The following is a 16,736-nucleotide window of genomic DNA, read 5'->3' on the forward strand; positions in this document are numbered from 1 at the left end:
TTGCCTAAGTTCTTCTGAATTAGTACATCTGCACGAGTTTATCAGACACAAAAGCTTCTGGCTGTTCGTGGAAAAATTCAGAGGCATTTCTTCCCTTGGTCACTGTGTAAAAGCTGCTATTGTGCTGTGGTGCCAAAACTCAATGTTAGCCTGCAGTGAATAATTCATGCAGGCCAGTTCAACCAAGTCCACTGCAAGTCCACTACCTCAGAGTCCTTCTATCCCACTACGCAGCACCTCACGTGCCCCTGTTTATTGCATGAGTGTCTTTCTGAGAGAAGGAGAGTCCCGTCGGCACAGGATCCAGCCCTGGGCTGGGACGTGGGCACGTGGCAATTCCTCCTATCAACGTGCTGACAGAAGCCACTTCCCATCCTGCACTTCCATTTCCACTTGGCACTTAGTAATTACATGACTTGACCATAAAAAATAGAGAGAGAGAGAAAAAAAAAAAAAGTGTTCTCGTACCTTGGCTTTAAGGAATGGAAACCTCACATTGAAAAGTTCTTCAGAAACTGCTACATAAAAGTGCCAAGGACTACATATTTTCAAGGCCAAGCACCATAGGAGATTGGCTCAACATTAGAAATGTTCTTCAGGCAAAGAGGGAAATCTGTAGGCTGGCAAGTCTAGCTTTTTCTTAGAGAGAGAGAAATAGAAGATTTAGAGATTTAGAGAGAGAGAAATAGAAGAAATTTTACATTAAAATTTTCACATTCTTTGACCTCCAGACTCAACCACCTAGCATTGCTTGCTTCATTCTTCAAATCCTTCATGGACTGGTGCTAAGGACCATCCAAGTGCAGTACCAAATCATGCCTGTAGCGTGCATGACCTCAGACTTACAAAGACATCTCACCGGCCAGGGGAGGTTTTCCTGCCAGAAAAAACAAATGACTCGATTTCCAGAAATGCAAGGCAACAGGTCGTACATTTTGGAAGGCAGTTAGAATCCGATCTGCTAACCCAACCTAAAAATGGCAAGTGATTTCTAATTTTATAAGGGATCAAAACAAAACACAGAAATTACTATCAAAACACTGAGGGCTTACGACCAAGTTCTAGAGAAGCAGAAGATCACTTTAGGCTCAAAATTAATGTTTAACAAACTATCTAAATCCTTCTCTGAATTCCCAAACTTTCTGGGGCTCCTGTCAAAGTCAGAGCTGCCAAGTGCTCACCTTATCTGATAGTCCAGACCTAGAAAGCTGCATTCAGACTTTTGCTGCATAAGATCCATCAATCCACCTCTCAACCAGCAAGTGTGAGCTCTGCAGCAGCAAATGCAAAGATTGACATTTTCTCCTGCTTTACATCCATGCCAACTTGCTAACTTTGGTGTGGCTTGGCAAGTGCAAACAAGAAGAGTTTAGTTCCTGAAGCTTTTTTGTTTTAGACCAAGAAAAACGTGTATTTAGAGAGAAAGAAAAAAACAAACTTCAATAATTTGTGCTCTATTTTAAATTGTTATACAAACGACTTAAGGAAATAATAACCTGAAACTTTGTAATTAAAAATGTTTAGTGTGGCTTTTGGGGCCCTACAATGTAAGGCACACTTGCACCACTTTGAGTATTTTGCTTGGCTTTTAAAATACGTTTTTAACTTTGATACCACTGCCACTGAGTCTGTGTACTTTTTTCCTGCTGACAATTTTTCCATAACATTCACTTGAATTTGTATGTTATAAAAGGAGAAGTGAAAAATGCAAAGAAAGAGATGGAAAAGAAGTTTCTATTTTAATGGTAGCTGACAACTCCAAGCAATATTAAATGCAAACACTGCTGTCTGCTCACTTGAACGTGAAATTCTGCTTGTGATTGGCCTTCTCCAGAGAGCTGAGCCCAGGGGATGGGCAATTTGTGGAAGACAGTTTGGGCAATGCATGAATGGCACTTGCTGCATTTCTTCTGAGGCCAGAGACGAGGCAAATTCATTCTCAAGGGTCAACGAGAGCTTCAAGTTTGTCCCCCCTGAAGCCAAGCTGCTGCTCTCTGTCTCTCTGGAAGAGCAAAGTTCAGGAAGAGCAAGTACAATAAATGATGCTAGGTGCAGACTGGAACAACTTATGGAGTTGACACTGCTAGCCCTGTTGCCAACCCTGATGGAGCAGGCTTGAACGAGGGAGAGGAAGCAGCAAAGAGCACTTCTCATCAAGGCTTTTTTTCCTTTAATTAAATATACCCTTTAGGAAAAAAAAGACGTGTTACACAAAATGATGAACCTCACCAAATGTGGGTTTCATGGGGAAAAGTAATATTTCCTTTTGCAAATCAAAAATGGTATTTAAACCATTTTTGTATTATTTGTTAGACTGGAGGAAGATATAGAAAACATTGATATAATTCAAAAACAAATAATGGTAAACATACAAGGAAGGGATTCATTTTTAACTTTCACAGAAAAACAACTTCAAAAGCACTGTAGATAATCCTGCAAATAGATTTTCATTTACTATCAGCCCTAGAGAAAAAAAAAAAGAAAAAAAAAAACAACAAAACATTATTTTTGAGTCTCACATAATCTCCTAAGCCACAACATATCAGACACAAAGAAACGGTAAAATACATTCATAAACACAAGTGCCAATATGTATGCGTCTGAAAAAAGCCAGTAATTTAAGACTCTTAAGTTGAATTGTTCCCCAACAAACGTTATTAGAAACTGTAGCAAGGAAAATAATGTTAGTAAACACCTTTATGATGAAATAATTGTGTGGAAGGCACTGTCACATAAGAACATGGACCTGCAGCCAAGGACAATTGCTCCACTATACTTAATTCATTTGTGAAACACGAGGTGTCAGGTTTATGCTGTTTGGCTGAGATTGGTGTGGATTATCTTTTTTTTTTTTTTTTTTTTAAATTATGCCTACAAGGCTAATGGATTATATTTTGCCAAAGACTGCATTCCATAGCACATATTTCATAAAGAGAATGTATGACATATTCAAGACTCTCCTTCCCCATGAATTAATGGACCACGAAACATCTTCCTATTGTGTAAGATGCCACTGTTTTGTTGTATTTCAGAAAATATTATTTGCTGATAGCATACTGAAGCTATGGGAGGAGAAGGTGTGCTAGCCAAGGAATCCTTTTGTGACGATTCATGAAGACACTCAGCAGACCAAAGGCTCAAGCCCATGGCACGGACAAGTTCACAGGGTACTGTTTTGGAGCCTGCAGCGCACTTCATCATTTCTCAAACAAACTACAACACAGCAGAGGATTTTCAGAGCCCAGAGTACTTTAAAGGATAGGCCTTTTCTACTTCTGTTGATCAAACTCAGCCCAGGAAGATAAGCCCTTGAATTAATACTTGTCAATGGCTGCATTGTGCTGTACTTGCCTTGGATGAGTGGGGAGACCTGGAACGAGCCAGCGGCCTGCCTGTGCTTGCTTGTGCTTGCTCCCTTAAAATGGGCAACAGACTGCCTTGGCTTGAGCTAGGCATGTGCCGACAAAGTATTGCAGCAGACCCATCCAGACATATTTAGTGTGAGCTTCTTAGCTCTCCCTGTTTCAGCACTGCCCTATTTTAATCTTCAGCTGTTTGCTCAAAGGGAGTGGTGGAAAGAAGAGCAGGTCTCATGATCTCTATTCCAGTGATAGAGGATGCAAAAAACATGCGTAAGTGGAGGGTAACAAGCAGATTGCCTGCAAAAAGGACCATGCAAGTCAGCAGGGTGCCCAGCAGGCAGACTCCTCCTGGCAGGTGTGCAGAGGGCTGTTTATTTTATTTATTTATTTATTTTTGTGGAGACCAACACGCTGCTTGTGAGCATTACCATGCACAGGGAGCCCCAGAGTCCTGCTGGCCCCAGGGCACCCCCCGTGCCACTCATGCTCAATGCGGACAGCTGAGCAAAGTACCCCATACTGGGACAGTCTTTTAATAAAAATCTGCAAACCACTTTTCTCTTAAAACAATTTCAATGCTATTGTATAATACAGAGGGAGAAAAATAGCCTTTTATTTTCCACTAAACAGGCTTTCACACCACCTACAACCCAGGATTAAACTTCAGAGGCACTTACACAAAGAAAAGGATTTCTGTAAAGAAATCAATCAATCATTGCTCAAGTGTGGGTTCAGCACCTCTGAAAACCAGGCCGTTTCTCAGGTACATGGAGCTATGAGATCTGTGGTTTGAAACCATTCCCAACCTCTTTCACTCAAGTCTCAGAAAGCTGTGACCTAAATGCCTCAGAGACGCTTGGATCTCACCATAAGCCTCTCTCTCTGGGGCTGAGACCACCACCACTTGGCATCGCCAGCTTGCCCCTTCTTCCACAGGCTGGGAGAAGAAGGAAGCCCCCACAGGATCTGGCAGTTGTGCTGCTTCAGGGCTGGCTGGTACCTCGCAGCCGCCCCATGGCTCCGGCACTGGGAAGCCGAACACCCAGAAGGATGGCCTTTGGCACACTACCCCCTCTTTACAGTTTCAAAAGCCTTTTCCTTTTTTCACGTACTTTAAAGACCTTTGTTATAAGGAACTGTCTATAACCAAGTGATCCAAGGTAAAGCTGGTTTAAGTTATTTATAAACTTTTAGGACTCCACCATTCGATAGGCCTGGTCAGAGCTCTTGAGCGGTCAGCCGCACAATATGCACTTTCATCTGTATTTTGTTAGTTTTTATGGTATGTACACAAGCAGAGGAGGCAGGACCAATTCACCAATGCTGCAGCCCACTGAGATAACACTGCCTTGCCTGGAGTAACTGCAGTCCTTTCCCATAAAGGCATTCAAACTCCCAAATGCTTAATGGTGCACCAAGGCCAATTGTCCAGGGAAATAATTTTATGGCTCAAAGCAAAGTATGAAATCAAAGCATTTCACCAACTTGAGCACGCCCTGTTTGGAAGCCTCTGCCCTGCCAGGCAGGCTCACAGCTAGGAGGGGTGACAAATGGCCTGGCACCACCCGTGCCACTGCAGCCACCTCTACCAGACCATGGCCCCAACTCATGGCTGGAGCAAGCCTGTGGAAGGAGCTCAGCAAACACCCTCTCGGGCATCTGTCCTTGCCAAAGAGAGCAAAGGAACCAGCAGCAGAACTGCCAGCACATCCCCTCCCACATCAAGCACAGCCCCTGGGCTCACCAGGTGAGTCTGGGCCCAAGCAGCAGCAGTGTGAGTGATGCAGGTGGGCAAACTGCTCCCGTGGGGCCACTGCCCTGACCTCGGGCCCTCTGCCTGCTGCCTGGCCAGGCCGGGGCTGGCAAGAAAGGCCTCTCAGCAGGTGCTTCGGCTGCACGGCCTCAGAGAGGCTCGAGCAGATGGTGACGCGCTCTGCTTGGCCCCTGCTCGCAGGAACATTTTTATTACCAGGCACGGAGCACTGGGAGCCCCGCTATCTGCTGCTCTTTGCTGGCAGCTGCTGGCACAAGCATCATGGGATGTCTGTGATTTACCACCTTCATATTTATTTACATTTGTGTCTCAAGAAGAGTGGCAATTTGCCAGATCTGGAAGTGCTTAATAGGATCTGATGGGCAGATTAATTAGCGCAGGTCACAGCACTACTTGCCTTCCAGGAATATTACCTTTTTTTTTTTTTTTTTTTTGTCAAGGTAAAGCAGGAGGAGGTCAATGCCACCAGCACGTTTTACAATTTACTGGTTTACATTTTCATGGTTTTGTTTCATTTCCTGTGAGCAAATGAACTTTACTTTTATTTCTGCCACAACAACATTGTCCAAATAAGATGCTGCACGCACACACAAAAAATAGAATGTAGAGAGAGAAGAAAATCTTATCTTATGCCCCCCCTTCCTTCTTCACTGTCCATAAAAATCCTCTTCTGCCCCCACCCATCGTTATTGCCCCTCCTGTACGATCTTCTTGGTATCCTATGTTTTCAAAAAGGTACTTTGGGGTAGGGATTCTTTTCATTCATATATATATATATAGATATATAAATATATAGATAGACACATATACATTTATATTTATATACTTAACTATTTATAGATAGATATATATACACTTATGTATGTATAAATGAATGTGCATACAGAGACAGAGAGAGAGGCAGACACCATATCTGGCTAACCATTATACCAGATTGAGCAATTACAAACTCAGCTGGATTATTCTTAATTTTCACTGGCCCGACTGAGATTTGAACATGACCAATTATGTATAGGCTGACAAACCAGAGAACATCAAGATTAATTTTTTCTGGCTACAGAACCGTTTGCACTCTGTAACCTTGGGAGTGACACACTGCCTGTAATCAGGGACACATTTTTGTCGTGCCACCATGGTAAACATGAAAGCACCTTTCGCATCTGTCATGCCACAGCAGGCGGGAGAGGCATATGGAGCAGCGAGCACCCTCCGAACACCATAGGGACCACACAGAATTTGAACAAAGGGAAAAATATATATATTTCCCGAGTTTTTCCCCCTAGGGGAAGGTGTTAGTTGTGTTAGTTTGGACTTCATTCGTTCTCCGAAGAGGAAAGACAGACACAACCAGAGAGGGGACCATGTGTGGTCACAGCACCAGGCCTCCAGCACACATTGCCTGCCACTGGGTGGAGAGGACAGGACCCGGCCCTCGCCATCTCCCTAGAAGTTCTGTGCATAAAGCACTCCTTTACCATTGCTGCGGGCTACTGGCAGCCAGCAGACACCTACACAAAGCTGAGCAAGATAATGCGAGGTGAGTGGACCCAGCAATTTGCTGTGAAGATTTTCTAACCTCTGTAGACGTTTATTTTCCTTTACTCCAGCACTCTGGTTTATCACAGTACTACGGGGGAGAGAGAAGCTGTCTCCCATGTGGTCAGGTCTGCAAACCCAGGTGCCTGTGCTGCAGGTGGGTGCACGCTGCACCCTCAGCCCTCCGAGCGAAGCCGGGGCAAGCAGCTCGGCAGGGAGGCTGCCACCAGCAGGAAGCCTGCAAGAGGGGGAAAACGTTCACAAACTCTCTCAGTGGAGAGAAAGACTGGGTAGGACTCCGCAGAGCAATAAAGCTGTTTAGGAAGGATATAAATGGACTGAGGTTTTGTTCTTTTTTTTTTTTCCTTTCAAAATGTATCCTCCTTCTCACATACATATCCTCTGAGAAAAATTAAAAAAAAAAAAAGCTTTCCACAAGAAGTATGACCATAGATTTAGAGCCAAACCCCTATTCAATAAAACAAGCAGGGAATTCCTTTTTACATTTCCCTATTTACTCTGACTCATTTTATTAACTAAGTTGAAGATGACAATTTTTATGCACATTTACAGCCACATTTCCAATACACGTGGCACCCTATAAAACCTACCATGGCTGCACCCTGCCCAGGGCTGCCCTCCAGCCTCCTATGCATTCAGCTAGTACCATACCCAGGCAAGGCAGTTCCTCTGCAGGTCAAGCTGTGCCAATGCTTCCATGCAAATCATTTTTTGGATGGGTGTCCCAGGACATTGCTTTGAATTTAGCTGAGGTGAGATCTGTTACACACACTGAGGCAAATTCACTTCCTTCCCACCACCATCACCACCCATTAAAAAAAATACAAAAACAACCATATTGCCTTATTCTGAATAACTGAAGGAGGAGTGGGGAGGGAGAACCCATGCTTTCATTTGAACACACATTTATCTTTAATTGTCTCCAGGGGTCCCACTGCAGTGGGACAGGTGGCTACAAGATGCTAACTTCTCTCCAGCAACATCCCTTATGCATGTTCAGTTTCCCACTGCTGAAGTCGGTGGCACAGTCTATTCCAGGGCCAATTCCCCTTTTTGCAAGAACAATTTATAACCATAAAACTTGCACCTGTCATTTCAAACCCATGTTTGAACTGCGGGCAAAAGTCAAGGGTTCTGACCCTCTCGCTGCCTTTGTGTGAGAGCCAGTCGGGCAGCCACGGCACAGCACAGACAGCCACAGCCTCATCATTTACTCAATAACAGGAAAAAAACATTGCAGGTTAAACTGGCAAGATGCTCCCCACCCCACACAAAAGAAAGCAAGTTCTCAGCTATTTTCAGTGACAGCAAAGTTTCTCAGTCCTCTGGTTAGGAGGGAACCTTTCCAAGCAGGGATGTAACACCAGGCTGCTGGCTGGATCCTCTGGTATGCTCAAACAATAGTGAGGAGAGATTTAAGATGCTGTCTTTAATCAAAAGGGAGTGTTTAGGCTGCAGTTTGATGATGACAGTGTGAATGTCAACATTGTTAACAGTTTCACTGCTGATCTGATTAGCAGGAAAACCCGGCTAGTCCAGGGTTGTGGGTAATTTGAGTACTTTCCCACCCCTTCACACCCACTCCATCACTTGACTCTAACTTAAAAGAACTGTTAGCTTTTATACAAGCCAGATATTTCATAGGCTCAGTCCTTCCTTTGGAATGGCAGCAGCTGTTACGTATTTACTTTCAAATTAAAAAAAAATAGCTTAAGCAGTCACATCCATATTAAGTTTTTCTGGGCAGGGCCCATCTTTATGTTCAGTGCTTGTACAGCATCTAACTCAATATGGATAATAAGTAACAACTGTTTAGAAGATTGCTGTAGCGTGAACAGACACAATGGTCTGCTTGAGATGAGCCTAAATGCATTTCCAGTCCCAAGCACTGGCCTCTCACCACTGAGCAGAGCACACCCCATAGCTCCTCGTCACTGTTACAAGATCCAACTCCACATGGCACGTGCTGAGGTGAGTTTTGATTTAAAGAATGAGTAACTGAGCTCACGGCACAGGCTGTGCTAACAAGGCAGGTTCCAGCCTATGGGATGCTGCTCCTTACCTTTACTAGGCCAAGCTGCCTATTTGGAAAGTCACAAACACATATATATAGTAACTCTCTACATGATCTGTTGGGGTTGTAGCGCTAAATTAGAGGACAAAACCAATTAGGGCTCCATCTCACAAAGAGATCTCCAGTCCAGAGTTCTCTCAGAAGGTGGGTTTCTGTTTCTTGTACGGCTGGGGCTTTTACATTTGATGGTTTGGAGGAGCAATGTTCAAGAAGCAAAGCCCCCTCCCAGTCTCAGCGACACCCCAGGAGTTCAGCGTACCCACCAATTCAGCTGCCAGGATAAGCTGGAGTTGCATTTGAGCAACTGATAATTCTTTGCTGCTCACATCAAACCTGACTGGGGTTTTTATTTTGACCACCATGAAACGAGGCAGGAAAGAACAGCCTTTTTGACTATGAACTGCACAGGAAAAACCATTTTCCTGCTTCAGGGTCCACAGTTTTGGTTTTCATTGTTCTATGGTAGTGATTCCCACTGACATAAGTGCAAATCATGCATGAAAACTGAATAATTAATCCCCAGAGGAAGCATTTTAAAAGCTACATTTTATTTTGGAGGCAGTTCATTGGTATAAGAAAACCACTGATGCCTGATCAACAAGCGAAGTCCCTTAAATGCTTCAAGACATCATACATACATACAGATAGATATAAAACGAGAACGGAGAATGAAAGTGCATGTTAGCAGTTTAGGGATAAAAAGCTTGCAAGGATGTTAAAAAATCCAGCCCACAAAAGATTGTGGAGGTCAGCACCTGCAGCCACCTTGGTGTGTGCTGCCCTCTGGGTAGCTATCATGAGGGGGTCCTCAACATCTCTACCTGCTGTGGGCCACAAAACACCCTGCAACAAACTTAAGAGGACTAGAACCTGTAACTGTAACAAGCGCTAAGACCAGAATGAGAACTAAAGACATTCCCTGTGAGGATACTGAATGACCCTAGGTCCTCCTCTATACCCTGAGATGACAAACAGCATATTTTGATGGAGCCCCTAATCTCAGAGAAAAGCAAATGCTTACCATGTTGGTTTGATGCGAGGAAGGGCAGAGACTGTGCTGGGACCTGGGCCAGGAGTCACCACAGGCCCTCCGACATCCGCTGCGCCAAGCACAGGGTAGGAAAGGGTGGGCCTGAGAACTGAAACAGTGAGGGGGGACACGGACAGCTTCCACCGGGCTTGGAGAAAGAGCATCCATTACCCGTATTAAACTAATGCAGTGTAGGAAGTGAACTCGGGAAAACCTGCCTACAAAGCAACTCGGGCAAACTCTTACCACATTCTGCATGCACGGGACATTAATTTAATAGGTAATAAACTACAGTAAATTAAATACATAGTTTTCTTATTACCAGGTTTGCACTAAAGCATTACCCTCCCCGTCATTAACAGCAGAAGGATGTCTATTATTATTTAGTAGTGGTTCAATCTACATCAGTGCAAAGGCAAACAAAAGCCAAAAGGTACATCTCATTTAACGGGAAGACTACTGCTGTGGGAGGAACGGGGCATGCAGGGCACCAAGTTGATTAGGCGGTTAATAAACTACCAGTGGAGATGGCAACAGCACTGCTAGGCAGGTGCTAGCCCCATCTCCAGCGGATGCTGTTCACGGGGGGGGGGGAGCTTTGCTAAAATGCCTTTTCACTGGGAAATGGGGTAGGAGCACTTGCCCATTTTAAATGCACTGAGTAGTCATTAAACAGCATGATTATTTCTGGTGTCCTAGACTGGATTAAAACTGACATCTTGGAAACAAGCTGATCTGTCCTACTTCACCAACCTCCAGAAGCGTCAATCCTTCTTTAAAAAGAAATCACAAAATAAGGAGGATTTTAAACGACATAACAGTGAGAAATGGAAAGCACAGCAAGTCAGACATCAGATGGAACAAGCCCATGCAGACACTGAGGTTTTTCCAAATAGCTCTGCAAATGAAATTAACTTTTGTCTAGAGTGTGCTGGTGATGAACTTCAGCAGCTGCTCCCCGTGCTGCCCTGGTTAGCTGGGATGCTCAGTCAGGTGTCCCAGTCTGTCCAGGGATGGGAGTGAACTTTCTCCACACCTGTGATCTGCTGGAGGGCCAAGGACAAAATACACACACAGAGTCCCTCACACAGGTACAGTGCATCATAATGAAGATCAAGGACACCCTGATTACAGCAGCAAAGTGATACTGAACAGCTGTTAATGCTACAGAAGGTACTTCAAAGAATGGGGATAGGTGGACTTCACATAAAACAAAATGGCTAAGTGTTTATCCATGAGGCTGCGAGTGGGGCACGCGAGCTGCCAAGGGGTGGACCAGGGACAGGGGCACCCTGCTGTGGACAAGGTGACTCCTCCACTCCTCGTGGTCCTGCCGTGCCACGTCCCCAAACCCCCGCTGCCAACTCCAGCCAGGAAGCGCAGCCAGGGCCACCCAGCGCCAGGTGCCAGCAGCTGCCCGGAGGCACGCAGGTTTTTTGCCTTTCCACTCTCTGCCATGTAAACCTGGTCTTCTCTTTTTCCTCCTCATTCATGAGGCATCGCGTGGTCTGCGACCAGCTGCGTTTTTGCATTTGACACTGTGTACAGTAGGAAAAGAGAATTCACACCATCCTCTGCTCCCCTCCGAGCCTCTGAAAAATTTGGATTTTCTTATAGATTAAAAAGTACTTTCACTTCAGCTTAGCACTAATTAAATCATTCATAACTATATTGCTAAATACTTCTCATTCACAAATATAGGGGGAAAAAAAGACAAAACCCCTAAGGCAGACCAGACCTCAACATTTACATTTCATGAAAAATTTGATCTGATTTTGGAATTTGGCTTTGTTGTCAGTCAGAAATATAAATATAAAAATAAAAACAATTTCAGAGTCTAACATTGCTGTTGATGATGTCTTCAAAATATTTTGTCTCAAAAGTAGCAAAACAAATACCAAATTTTCAGTGTTTCCTGTAAATAAATTTAAACGTTCTGTGCTTTTATGACCCAACCATATTGAGGATGAACAGGCAGAGGAAGGGAGTTGTGAGATGAAAGGACAATATGAGAATTCGTACAAAATACTGGAAGTCAGATAAAATTACTCAGAATTAAAGACCCCGATTTTTTCTATTTTTTCTAGAAACTTTAGACCAAGCATTTAGTTAAAAGTGACAATTTCACACAGAAAAAAATGGTTTTGACAAAATCACGTTTCTGAGTTTCCTAAACAATTCTCTGAAAACCTGTTATTTTCACGCTGTCAAAACAAAATTGTTTTGTCAAGCACGGAAAAAAAAATCCCCATTTTTTCATTTCACAAATATCAACAATTTACCTGCTCTCGTGAAATCTTTTGATTTCAGTGAAACTGCATGACTGAGAACTGCGGGCCACCTCTAGCTACAGCTCCTAGACGCACTGCCAGCCTCTGCTGCCCACCCAGCCCACTGCTGTCGGCTCTGATGCTGGCTGTCCTCCACAGCACACCACGAAGCGAGCCCAACACCAGACAAATGAGCTGTTTCTTCACCTTTTCTGCTGTTGCTCATACCATTGCTCTTGCTTCCAGCTCCAGGCTCAGAACTGTGCTGCTTTCTCTAAATCTTCCCCCTTTGTCTTCTGAAACATTCAGTCTTGGGGAAAAAATAATCACTGTACCTTATTCTACAAAAGATATGTTTTCTCATTTATTTTTTTTTGCCAAACTATAAGATTTTTTGTATGTAATAGTTCTATACTCATACTTTTTAATTTTTGAAATGGACATACAATGAGGAAAGAAGGAAAAAAATAATTTCATTTACTGAAAATAAGTCCATACGAAAACAAAAAGCACAGAGCATTTACACATCTAAAGCAGCATAGAGTTGGTTGCAAATGAAGAGCAGAGAGAGATTAAGCTTATGTGGAAGAGGAGTGAACTCCAGCCAGCAGCACATTTGCTCCCCGTGCTCCCTGCCCTGGGCACTCCAGCACAGGCAGTGCTCCGTGCTGGTTGCTGGGGCTGAACAGGGCAATTGCCGGGCAGCTATGCAGAGCCCTTCTCTCCCGACGGGCAGCCCTTGGCACCTGCCATGGGCTGCATGGCTGAGCCCTGGGCCCAGCTGCTCTCCTTCCAAGCCGCCGCGCTCCTGCTCAGAATTCTGCCTGAAGTGATTATAACTTCCTCTAGAAACTTAACTCACTGACTTTCTGATTTTTAACACTCAAATGGAACACAAATTCATATTATAAGAGTAGCAGAGATTAAATAAGGCAGAATTCATTAATGTGCCAAAAATATGTGCCAATGTGTCTCCAACTAGTTAAAAGACAAATACACAGATTGATTTTTTTTTCCTCCCAGTACATCCCACATTGCCTATTTCCTAAAACCTTCTGTCAAATGCATAATCGACTGCTATGTCTTCAAAAATAGCACTTTTTGTAATCATTCATCTCGATATTTGGGAGTAGTGCACTGTCTGTCGTGTCCATGCAAGGCTGGGATGTGGAAAGCACGGCCACCCCTGTGGGCGGCACGTGCAGGCGCCATGTGCTCCACACCCTGTGCAGGACAGGGTAGCAGGTGGCGACAGGACCCCCGGCACTGGTTTCACTGTGTTTGGCCAAACCTAGTCCCGGTCTCCCATGGGGTACTGCAGCTTCCCAAATGTACCACGCAGGCCGTCGCTCAGACTGGGGGCTCCTACCACCCCTGTCGGTGCCTAAGCTGGGAGGCTGCTCCTTACTCCAGCTTTTCAGAGCAGACACACTTCTGCGCTCCGCATTTCTACACAGAAGTAGCAAAGCTATGCTTAACTGCTACCTACAAAGCAGAAGGATCAGAAACAGAGAACCCAGAGTAAGGTGAGCAGGGAACTCCTCCCGATTACAGTAACTAACAACTAGCTGGGATTTTTCTTTCATTTCTAGCGCAGTGAGTATTTACTGTAGATTTTTAGGCTGCTACCTCAGGGGAGCTGCTTATTGTATCTCATTTCCATTTTTACATTGAAAATTTGGATTGTAAAATTTACTACATTATAAATGGGAGTTTAAACTCACAGCCATTAGACTCTTATAACTCTACTAATGCCACTTTTATAGGTGTTGGCTACAATCCTAGTTTGCCATTTCATCAAAGAAAATAGATGCAGCCCCCAGTAGTGACCAAGATTTGTGATTTAAATAAATGGGGCTTGGGAAATCTCCCAATGAGCTCTCTTCTCAAAAAAGGAAACAGTCAACAGAAAGCAGAAAGAGATCTTTCCAAAAACGATTGGTAGGAACAACGCTGCTAAAGCATAAATAACAAGGTGGTGGGAAGAAGTAGAACAAAAGGGTTCCCATTTGTTTTTTAAGCAACAAGAAAGAAAAACTTAGCTGAAAACAAAAGATAAAGGAGGTGAAGGCCAGTAAGGAGAGATCATGATTTCTCCAGCTTGGCTTGCTAACGCTGAGCCCAATTACATAGCAATGCAAAGGAGGTTTAGCATGTCTACACTCAGACATCAGGGAGAAATGATGATGGCCCAGGGCCAGTTACTCCTTTGGCACAGAGCAGGCTAGTTTCTGAGCTGTACAAGGCTAAGCCAGCTGGGCCTGTCCGCCTGTCTCCAGGCTCCATCCTGCTCACCTGCTGCTGAAGACACAGAATCACAGAATTGTAGGGGTTGGAAGGGACCTCGAGAGATCATCGGGTCCAACCCCCCTGCCAAAGCAGGTTCCTTAGAGCAGGCTGCCCCAGTAGGCGTCCAGACGGGTCCTGAATATCTCCAGAGAAGGAGACTCCACAACCTCCCTGGGCAGTCTGTTCCAGTGCTCCGTCACCCTCACCGTGAAGAAGTTCTTTCGCATGTTGGTGCGGAACTTCCTGTGCTCCATCTTGTGGCCATTACCCCTTGTCCTGTCCCCACAAACCACTGAAAAAAGGTTGGCCCAATCCCTCTGTCTCCCACGCTTCAGGTATTTGTAAATATTAATAAGATCCCCTCTCAGTCGTCTTTTCTCCAGGCTGAACAGACCCAGGTCTCTCAGCCCTTCCTCACAGGGAAGATGCTCCAGGCCCCGTATCATCTTTGTGGCCCTCCGCTGGACTCTTTCCAGGAGGTCCCTGTCTTTTTTGTACCAGGGAGCCCAGAACTGGACACAGTACTCCAGGTGAGGCCTGACCAGGGCGGAGTAGAGGGGGAGGATCACCTCCCTTGACCTGCTGGCCACGCTCCTTTTAATGCACGCCAGGACCCCACTGGCCCTCTTGGCCACCAAGGCACACTGCTGGCTCATGGGCAACCTGTCGTCTACCAGGAATCCCAGGTCCTTCTCCTCAGAGCTCCTCTCCAGCAGGTCGTCCCCCAGCCTGTACTGATACATCTGGTTGTTCCTTCCCGGGTGCAGGAAGGTCGTCGATGAAGATGTTGAACAAGACCGGACCCAGCACCGACCCCTGGGGAACGCCGCTAGTCACAGGTCTCCAACTGGACTCTGCGCCGCCGATCACCACCCTCTGAGCTCGGCCAGTCATCCAGTTCTCAGCCCACCTTACTGTCCACTCCTCTATCCCACACTTTCTCAGCTTTGCTAGCAGGATGTTCTGGGAGACAGTATCGAAAGCCTTGCTGAAGTCAAGGTAGATGACATCCACTGCTCTCCCCCCATCTACCCAGCTGGTGATGTCATCGTAGAGGGCAACGAGGTTGGTCTAGCACGACTTCCCCTTGGTGAATCCATGCTGACTACTCCTCATAACCTTCTTCTCTTCCAATTGCTTGGAAATGGCATCCAGAACGAGCTGTTCCAACACCTCTCCAGGGACAGAGGTGAGACTGACTGGCCTGTAGTTTCCCGGATCCTCCTTCTTGCCCTTCTTGAAGACCTGAGTGACATTGGCTATCCTCCAGTCTTCAGGCATCTCTCCTGTTCTCCAGGACCTTTCAAAGATGATAGAGAGCGGTTCAGCGATCACCTATGCCAACTCCCTTAGCACACGTGGATGCATCCCATCGGGACCCATGGATTTGTGTGCCTTGAGCCCGCTCAGACACTCCCGAACCACCCTCTCGTCAAACAGGGGGGGGAGCCCTCCATTTCCCAGACCCTTTCTCCTCCCTCCAGGGTCGAGGAGTCCCGGGGGGGAGTCCTTGAAGCAAAGACTGAAGCAAAGAAAGCATTCAGTATTTCCGCCTTCTCGGCATCTCCCGTTACCAGAACACCCCCCTCGCTCAGCAAGGGACCCACATTATCCCTAGTCTTCCTTTCACTGTTTACATACTTAAAAAAAAAAAAAAAAAAACTTCTTATTATCCTTTATCTCTTTTGCAAACCTCATCTCTAGGTGGGCTTTAGCCTTCCTCGTCACGCCCCTGCAGGCCCTGACAGCACTTCTATACTCCTCCCAAGAGGACAGGCCCGTTTTCCACATTTCATAGACCTTCCTCTTCCTTTTGATCTTGTCGATGAGCTCCTTGCTCATCCACACAGGTTTCGTGCCCCTCTTCCCCGATGTCCCACTCTTAGGGATGCACTGATCCTGAGCTTGGAAGAAGTGCTGTTTAAAGACACGAGGGGTACGGACCCAGGCCCAGGTCCCTGTGCTGGAACTGGCTGCACAGGGCCCCCACAGCCCCTGCCATGAGGTGTGGGGTGTGCCCATATGCAGTGCCTCTTGGCAGCATCATGCTGCACAGGAGGAGGTAGAAAATGAAGTTCAGAGGCAGCCATGCCACCGCAGCCTGGTCGTGTGGCCTGGCCCTGCCCGGGTACATGCCAAGCCTTCCTCACAATTCCCCAAGTCTTCCTCCCCAAGGTACCAAAATCCTCCCTCTCCCTGCAGCATCTCCCCTCCGTGGCCCGTCCTACAATGTGCACAGCAGCACTCCTGTGGCACTCCAGTGATGGATGGGGGAGAGGAGCACCTCTCCCAGCCCACCTGGATCAGAAGGGGTTCCTGGTCATTATTTCCCCTGAGCATCCTCTGCCACACAGGCAGACTCACCATCAGTTAGGAATGA

The 16,736-nt window shown here is 45.7% G+C and overlaps 1 protein-coding gene across 1 annotated transcript in view; it reads right to left on the reverse strand.

The window, feature by feature from the left end:
• Positions 1 to 2,837: 2,837 nt before the first annotated feature.
• LOC310902099 (uncharacterized protein) overlaps positions 2,838 to 16,736 on the reverse strand; it is a 108,670-nt gene continuing 94,771 nt past the window's right edge. The window contains exon 7 of the transcript XR_014586481.1: positions 2,838 to 15,656. The gene's annotated coding sequence lies outside the window, so the exon portion shown is untranslated. The remainder of the gene's footprint in view (positions 15,657 to 16,736) is intronic.

This window comes from Anser anser (assembly GCF_964211835.1).
Source record: "Anser anser genome assembly, chromosome: 6".
Classification (NCBI taxonomy): Eukaryota; Metazoa; Chordata; class Aves; order Anseriformes; family Anatidae; genus Anser; species Anser anser.